This window comes from Anas platyrhynchos, chromosome 4, assembly GCF_047663525.1.
Source record: "Anas platyrhynchos isolate ZD024472 breed Pekin duck chromosome 4, IASCAAS_PekinDuck_T2T, whole genome shotgun sequence".
NCBI classification, from domain to species: domain Eukaryota; kingdom Metazoa; phylum Chordata; class Aves; order Anseriformes; family Anatidae; genus Anas; species Anas platyrhynchos.
The window spans coordinates 19513591-19522206 of NC_092590.1; the positions used below are offsets into that span (position 1 = coordinate 19513591).

The 8616-nt window shown below is 43.9% G+C and overlaps 1 protein-coding gene across 6 annotated transcripts in view; it reads right to left on the minus strand.

Annotated features, from left to right (window-relative positions):
• Positions 1-8512, minus strand: part of CSGALNACT1 (chondroitin sulfate N-acetylgalactosaminyltransferase 1) — a 48663-nt gene extending 40151 nt beyond the window's left edge. For 5 of the 6 annotated variants that reach the window (XM_072037139.1, XM_013104696.5, XM_072037137.1 and 2 more), the window contains exons 1-2: positions 3383-8512; positions 2848-2916 (exon numbers count right to left, since the gene is read on the minus strand). The gene's annotated coding sequence lies outside the window, so the exon portion shown is untranslated. Of the gene's footprint in view, positions 1-2847; positions 2917-3291; positions 3339-3382 lie in introns of those variants that run through there. The other variant, XM_038178563.2, reaches the window with a different exon arrangement.
• Between the last annotated feature and the right edge of the window lie 104 nt (positions 8513-8616).

Consider the following 8616-nt stretch of genomic DNA (forward strand, 5'->3'; position numbering starts at 1 on the left):
AGTCGCAATGAAAGGGTCCCACTCAATCACATGAATAAGCAAAACCACTGGGGTTCAGGCGAGCCTTCCAGCAGCATGGCATTGTGCCAGAGGCTTCTCTGCAGACCAAGACATGACTTCAGACTTGACTCCTTTTTAGTAATATTATAACAGTGCCGAGAGGCCCTCACAGGCTGCAGTTTCACAGCCAGTCTGGAACGCACACCATGAGGCAGTCAGGCTTAAATACGCACACCCTAAATAAAGGGAAAGCAAATTTGCCACATGTGACACAGATCCATTTCTGTCTACCCCTTGGCCCATGAGCTCTTCAGTTTATGCTCCACAAGTCTTCTAACCCATCACCTGCTTCAGTGGGCTCGTCCTTAGCGCAGAGCCATGTGTTACTACTGTTTATCTTCTGTTGAGCAGCCTTCTGACTCATGTGCCTATCCACACCATTTCCCAGAACGCGGCCTTTCTGCATTTCCCCTCATCTCCTTACATGACCTTCCCCTCAAATTAAGCCATTCACTCTGGAGCAGTAGCTGTTTGACCACCCTGCCAGTAAAGACAGTTCCATTTTCTCATTTTTAAAATAAAAAGGTGATGGAAAAAATGCCTTGTTTTTGGAAGAAATGTTTATAGGTTTTGTTTGATGATAAACTTTTTATACGGTGACATTGGGCAACCAGAACCAAATCCATAAAGAGAAAACTTAGCTGATCACAATCGCTTGGCTCTGACCATGTCTTTCTGCTTTATACCTGCCAGGTTGACCTCACCTCCCAGGACTCCATCAGGAGCACTGCTTCTGCCCTTGTAACATCAATGCACAATTGGTTCAAAAACCCAAGGCCACATGCTACAAGACCACGGAGACATATATACAACATGCTGAGGCAGGCCCCATGGCACAAGGCTCCATGGCACAAGACACAAAATGGGGTGAGGTTGGGGATGAAACACTGCAGCCACCCAGCCTGAACAGTTTTGAAAAGACATCTGAATGAGGGATTCCTCAAGAATCTTAAAGCGACCTGAGGTATGCTCCCAAAGCCACGGTATGATGGGGTTTTCTCTCAAAGAGGTACCTCGGGGGGGCTCACAACCAGGCTCTTTCCAATCAATGTGACCTGACAGGTAAGCTGTGTCCAAGCATGAAAATACTGTCAGAAGAGGATCAAACTCATCAGACGGGGTAAAGAAACATTTCTAGTATAAACTAAGTAGAAATAGATTAGGCATGCTAATCACATTGATCCAAAGATCCAAAGGAGCACACCAAGGCAACCACACCTACCCTCCTTCCCCACTCCTGCTTTCTGGCAAAGTGATGCCCTACACACACCCTCTGCCAGTGATGGTGCACCAGAGATGGATGTAATTTGTTGACAACAGGCTTCAGAAACTGTGTTATATAATGGCAACATTGCTTTATTATTACTGCTTCATTTTAAGGTTCTTAAGGCAATGTGAGATATATTCAGTGGTAGCGAATAAGCTTTTTTAGACTGTGTAAAACAGGTGGCAGACATAAGTTGTGTACTTGCACTGTGACATGATATGAATTTGTAACTCCCCGAAACAGACGACAAAATGCTAAGACTTAGCGCAACATTTCTGATTAGAGAAAAGTGAGCTTTAATGGGCTTTAACACCACCTTTGAAATAATTTATTCAAGTAAACTATAAATGCTTAAAAAGTCAATATTCTTACTCTGTAAGCTTGAAAATAATTCACTCTAGCTTTGCAACTCTAACTTATATCATTCCCTACCCCATCCTATGTGAAAAGCCTCCTGACAAACCATTAAAACAGATGTCTTGAATGAAGCCACCATCATTTGCAATTCAAACAGCAAACTTTCAGAGATGTGCGAAGCCAAACAAGATAGATTTAGGATGATTTTCTAAACGAAGAAGGTTCCTGAATCTGCAGTACAGCACGTCTGCCTTAACATGATTTCTCTTGTAAGAGATGCCACAAATATCCAAATGAATTGATTTAAACAGCAATGAAATCAGAGAAATCATGTCAAAATCTTGCATGTAAGGATTGTAACGCTGCTACAGAAATAGGCATAAGAAAAAATAACCTCAATTGAGGTTAAATCAATGGCAACATTTTAAATTGCTTGAAGAGAAAAACAAATAGTATTATTTCCTAATTCTCCAGACACTACTCAGAAATCCTTAGCAGTGGTATCCTCTACCAATTCCATTTTCATTGCAGTTGCATATGGCCAGTGTGGCGGTGACACCTTCCACCTGAACTATCGCAATAATGATTTAATGTTTCAGAGCGATATACTTCCCCTAACAGGCAACGTTAAGTGGAGAAGGAAATAAACACCACGATAGGAATCAATATATTTTCTAGACCTTTATTTTAGAGTCCTATTAAAAAAGAATACACCAACGGTGCCCTGTGTGTTTGAAAACAATTCTGCTTATGTTAAACATTACCATAAAAGTCATCAGCTTACAAGGAAAGTGATTCACAGTGGAAATAATCTGTAACTCAGTTTTACAAAGTTTGCATAACAATTGCCTACCCAGGGCAAGAAATCCACTCACACACTTAATGTAATAATAAGAGAGGAGAAAACCAAAGCAATTGCAGAAATGATATATCATTAATCTAGGGTACACTAGCTAATAGAAACATGCAGAAATGCAATAGCTATTGATGAAATAAAAATATAGGATTTCAAGTGTCACGGGCAAGGTTTTGTGACAAATATTCACATTTTATCAACAAGAAAAATACATAGCAACATGATAATCTCAGTAACTATGCATAAAAGAAATACTGCATTTACTTCATATTCTAATTTCAGAGGTAGGGAAAGAAGGTTGCCTTACCTCAAATACAGCTTGAAGAGTGACATTAACAGTATGCTTACAGCCTTTCTTAGTTCTCTTGATAGCAGTCTAAGAAGAAATGCAAAATAGTAAATAACTATCTTCCCTGCAAACAGCATGTGCCCACGAGCAACATGCTTCCCAGTAAAGCATGCTGAAAAGAAGTAAAAAAGCACTCAAAAAGACAATTGCTTCAAAATAAAAAGGCAAAAATCCTTATACCTGAAATTACCAGTAAGGTTTATTACATTTTGGGAGTAGAGACACTCAGGAATTTAAATAATACAGACATAAATGTGATGTCATCTCCCTGTTTTCAATAAAATATTAATTTGGTATATACAGAATAAAGACAGCAAATTCATCTGCACAGAACTCAGTCCTGGAAGATGTGAAAAGATTCCTATCCCAGCAGAAAGCACACATGAGCTTAAACGATATAACCTTGCTAACTTGCTTTTTCCTCCCGAACTACAGTGCTTGCTAAAGCTACACTCAAATGTTAAATGCTTTGGTCAAGAGTTCATCCACTGACCTGCAAAGAAAGCCTTGTGTTCAGCTCCAACATTTTCTAACAGCAAACAATAAAAAAAAAAATAGTTTCACGGAATGAACTGTTAAAAAAAGAAAATCCTCACATAAGCTTTCCCCGAGGGGGAAGAAATATCCACAAGCTTTAAATTGGCCAGGCGGATTTAAGAGGAAGCGAAAAAAAAGCAGCTCTTTCTGTTGCGTCAAAGAGCCCACTGTGCAATAGGAACAGTGAACGGAGTTGTTAAACTGGCAAGCTTCTGCTGAAGACAGCTTTTCAATATGCTCTCAGCATCGTCTCCCCGGGCTGGCTGGAGACAGTCCCACTCCTCGTACATGAGCTGTGCTCCTTCAAGAGGCAATCGCTCTTAAGGACAGTTTCTATAAACACGCTGTTCAACTGGTTTCGCTGCGGTGATGAGGGTAATTACACACATACCTGCATGCATGTACCAGAATTGCATGTTCTTGGGGGAAATGCAAGCGTATTCCAACTAGTGATCATTACCTCAGCTTAAGAGCAGGATGCTATTGATGCCTGCCTGCTGCCACGACTCTGTTCCCTGCTTATGCCATTCGGTGTGCTGTTAGAAAGTAATTTTGAAAGACAGTACTTACAGAGGAAACCTCTAATGTAATTCCATCGGGATGCTGTAGCCTAAGCAGCACTCGCTGATTAAAGGAAATTAGTCACATGCTGCTGACTAGCTTTGTGTTTACTGCACAGAGCTGTGGCTGCATGGGATGAGTTAAGTGGCCCTCCTGGGAACGACCGCTACATGACTGAAGGCATCTTCCGCGGCTGAAGCAGGTCATTTACTGTGATGAGAGCATGGAAACTGAGCAACCTGGTTAGAGGTGAATAGAGCTGCACTACAGAGATTTCCTCCACGTCCGAGGAAACCACCCTGCATCCCTTTCAGAGACGGGCATTCAGTGCATGGTTCGACCTACCCCAATCTGTGTCTTTATCTGATCAGCTGAACTGCCTTCTGGGCTTTGCTGGCTATAAAGGGAAACTAGGATGGCTTCTCAAACCAAGGAAAGTTGTAGACACCAATGTTTTCGAGGCACATCCCACTCAAGTGACAAGGCCATGCACACCTGTGAGAAGAACCTGCAAAGAGCGGGGAGAAGACCAGAACAAGTCAGGGCCTCTGTTCCAAACACAAACCAGGGGGCAGACTTCTCAGCATCACAGCAGGTTAAAAGCAGAGACAAACGTGCAGCTGGTTAATACTGAACTTTTCTATTTCTGCCTCTTTCAGAGTTGCCACAGAGACATTATGAAGCCCGAACATGTAGGAAGGCAGAGGGAGGAAAGGAAGCATGTCCAGGAGATAAATTCTCCCCTTTTGTGTTCTTTCTTTACTAATATTTTCTACAGGAAAAAATAAATAAATAAATAAATAAATAAATATTTAACCTGCTTCCTTTCAAGTACTTTCAGGTTAAAATGAATTTCTCCCCTAAATAAGCAGCAGAATACATTTCTGGGGAAGCTACAATTAATTTACATACGAAAGACAACATTTTCTAAGCTCTTAGCCCTGAAAATTGAACGCAAGGTCCCCTTTGAGCACCAGGGATGCAGCCAGCGTGCTGCTACATTCTGCTCTTACCACACCCAGGCAAGTCACTGTGCACAAAGCTCCAGCCGCCGCGTCACTCGAGCTGTGTGAGCGTACCTTTGGCGCTCTGTGTCTTGTGATTAATAATTCTGTCCGTGCTGCCTGGAAGGGAACTACAATCTGGGCCAGCTTCCTAGAGCTAAGGGGCTAGGCAAGTGTTTTAACACGTCTCCTAATAATAATATCTGCTCACAGGACTACCTAAATCTTTCCCTCTATAAACGCCGATTCCCCACAGCTCATCACTGTCAAGTTGCAGGCTGAAGGAAATTGATCCCATTTGCTCTTTGCTTGAAATTGATTATTTTTTTTTTTTTTTTAATTCATCTTAGGGCATAAAACTACAGTTATTTGCACTTTGAGTAGGTGGCTATACCAGATGCCCTCCTGAGGTCCTTTTCAACCTAAATTATTTTATGATTCAGTTAAAATTAGGTCAATTAATAAGAACTCCTTTCGGCTGTTACAGAAATGAAGTGGATTGTGGCCAACTCCAGTGTTTCAAAGTCAGAATTTAGATTCAGCGATGAAGATGACAGATAGCCCTAGAGTCAGAGACCTCTATTCTATCATCTCATGAGAAACCACCAGATCTGCTGAAAAAATGCACTTTTGTACTGACATTGCCACCTGTGAGGGCACTGACAGATGCCAGCCTATAGAGAGCTGTGCTGGATCCCAAACACCCTGCGCAGTTCCTCTCTTGGATTCCCAGTCTCCTTGTATTCTGCCTTCTCATCCATCACCCAGCATCCAACCTGCTATCCTTCAGCTCTGCAGGACAAACAAGGCACTTGGTCTCAGCCTCTGGCAGCCCAGACAACTCCTCTCAGCTGCAAAAATTGCTCTGCACAGAGCCCAAGGACATGAGGTCAGTTAACAAGACCACAGTCTCTAGGTTTTGTGGAGACCCTACCACACTGTTACCTCCAAGAACCTCTTCTCCAAGGCCGCACCCATAAAATACTAAGGAGAATGATGCTTTTCACTTTTCACATCTTTTCAATATCTATACGACTACTGTAGAAAACAGGGTAGCTTCCTTTTTAACCATGCCAAAAATCAGTCTTGGTCAGTAAGTCAGACTCGAATCGTGCAATTATCATTTAGGAAGTGGAGAATGACTTTCAAAGCCCTCTGCTGCTGCTCAGTGCAGTCTTAACTCCTTCTAAACGCTCTGCATTGACTGGAGGATCACGGCTGCACTAATACGGCCTCAGCTGTGGCGCATATGAGCTGGTGCACTACTGCCTTTGTGGATCACGTACGCCTGCCCCTGCACTGACTGCAGCAACTATAGTGCCTGAGTCCACCACATACGTTATCTTTCCCACTCAGATGCCTTCCTCAAGAAACAGGACACTCTTCCCAGGGAACATCAACCTTCACGGCATCAGATGACTAATCTGCCTTGAGGTCAGTGCTGCCTGTTTCCTGCTACAGCAGGTCACAAAGCCTCTTCCTGATAAACAAGGTTCATGTAGGCATTCCAGCTGGGTCCCGAATTCCTGCAGGAAGGAGGCTGTGCGCACTTCTAGTTGGCTGGCTGAGATATGGAGACCTTCAGCATGCCCTGCATTGTGCATATCCAAACAGCACAATCTGTGTGCGGACTTGGGGAAAGCCACTCCAGGGGGGAAGGAAGCATCAAGTCTTGGCCCCAACAGGACCAGCCCAGCCCTGCCACCACCTCCAGGCTCGGCTCCTAGGATGGAAAATGAGTATGCAGAGCCATTGACACTTCAAGTGTCAATGCATCAAGATGTCAAGCATCCTTAATGGAAGGAATTTGAAGTTTACCAGCTAATTCTTCACAAGAATTAGGTGGCTTCTACCCTCACCTATGTCCCTTCAGGCTTCTTGGCTAGCATAAATTACAGTGTGATGAAACGCTTGGACTTGCATCTCCTCCTTTCCTGGGAACACCGAGTAGACGGGCAAACAGATGCAGCTCTGGGAATAAATGCAGAGGCGAGGATTCTACAAATCTCTGCAAGATGCAGCAGAGTAATTAAAAAAAATATATTGACAGATTTAAAAGAAAACAATTATCCAAGACAGTCACACACGGAAAAGAAGTGTTCCTATATCTCTGGAGTTCTCTGCCTACTGGATTAAAAATAGCTATGTTTTGTTTTTACAACTTCTAGTGAAGCTGGTTCAAAAGCTGCCATTTCTCCATCTAGCTGGTGTCTGGGGGCACTTCTGCACCAGCAGTTTTGCAGAGGACTCCTCACACATCCACTCCTCCTGAGAAGCAGCTTCTGATACCTGCTGTCCTCCAGCTGCCTCATGTAGGATCCTGATCCTGGCCTCACAAGCAGCATAGAGAGAGAAAAGAAAACACCCATCAGTCCTTCCAGGGCAGTTAGTGAAGAGACACAACACACAGCCACATTACCATGTTCAGTCCCAAAACGCAAAATGCTTCGACTTCTGTTTCATCCCCCTCAAAGTTGTGTCTGTGCATCTGCACAAGCACACAGGGAAGAGTTCTGGATAAACCTACACACCAGCAACTGATTAAAATTGCCGCATTGGCAGGGGATCAAGGGGCTGTAATTTCAAAAGACCTCTGCTGTCCTAGAGCAGTTCATAGATTGGACAATAGAGGCAGAAAAGGAAAATGAGGAAATTGTACGTATTTTATGGGAGACATCAGACTTGCTGTCTCTAAAGGGCAAACGAATCAAGCATTTTGTGCTCCTTCAAATTGCAGCTGATAAATGTATGGTGAAAGCTGAGAAAGGCAGCAAGGAATGGGATCCTGTACCCACTGCTTGGTATTGATAAACTGGTAGAGTCAAACACTTTCAATGGGGCACTCCTGAAATAGTTATTACCCTGATCCTTTATTCTTAAACCCACAGATGACAGCAGGTCATGGTTGTGTCCCCCTATGGTTGTCCCCCTCTTCCCCCCAACTCAAAATGTGCAGCAGCCTAACACAAGTTCATGCTGCACCAGAACAGTGAGAGAATCTGTGGGTCTTGGGCAACAGCTGAGAAGGAATGAGGAAAAAACATGCCTTAGTCAACACAGCGTAACAGGATAACCTGATTCCTAGATATGAAGATTGACACTTTGTCAGGGGAAATTCTCAAGGACAAAGTCTGCAAGTCTGTGTTGCTACATCAGAAATGAACAGCCCACGTGAAAGGGACAAAATGACAAAGTTGACAAACTTGGTATTTCAGGCAAGTCACATGAAGGCTTGAAGGCAATCAAGCATCTTATCATTGAACATCAAAAACTGCTGGTAAGTGCATCTTAGCTCCCAAAGCTGCATAAGGCTACGAGTTTCTTTGGGGAATAAGAGCCTTGGCTTTGCTGCCGGTGGCTTTGCTCCCGAGCTACCGGCACCTTTCAGCAACACACTGGCAGTGCTGCTATGGCCATGGGCTTTTAGAGCTACCACACTGGCTCCTGGCAGATGAAGAGTGACCCCCTAAAGTCACTATTAATCCCTATTAAGGATTGTGAGCACAAACTATCCCGCGAGCCACCGGAGGCGCAGCAGCACGCCCCGCCCGCTACCGCCCACCTCCCCGCCCCACTCAGCGCCCTCCCAAGATGGCGGCGGGCGCGCACCCCCCCCGCAGGCGGG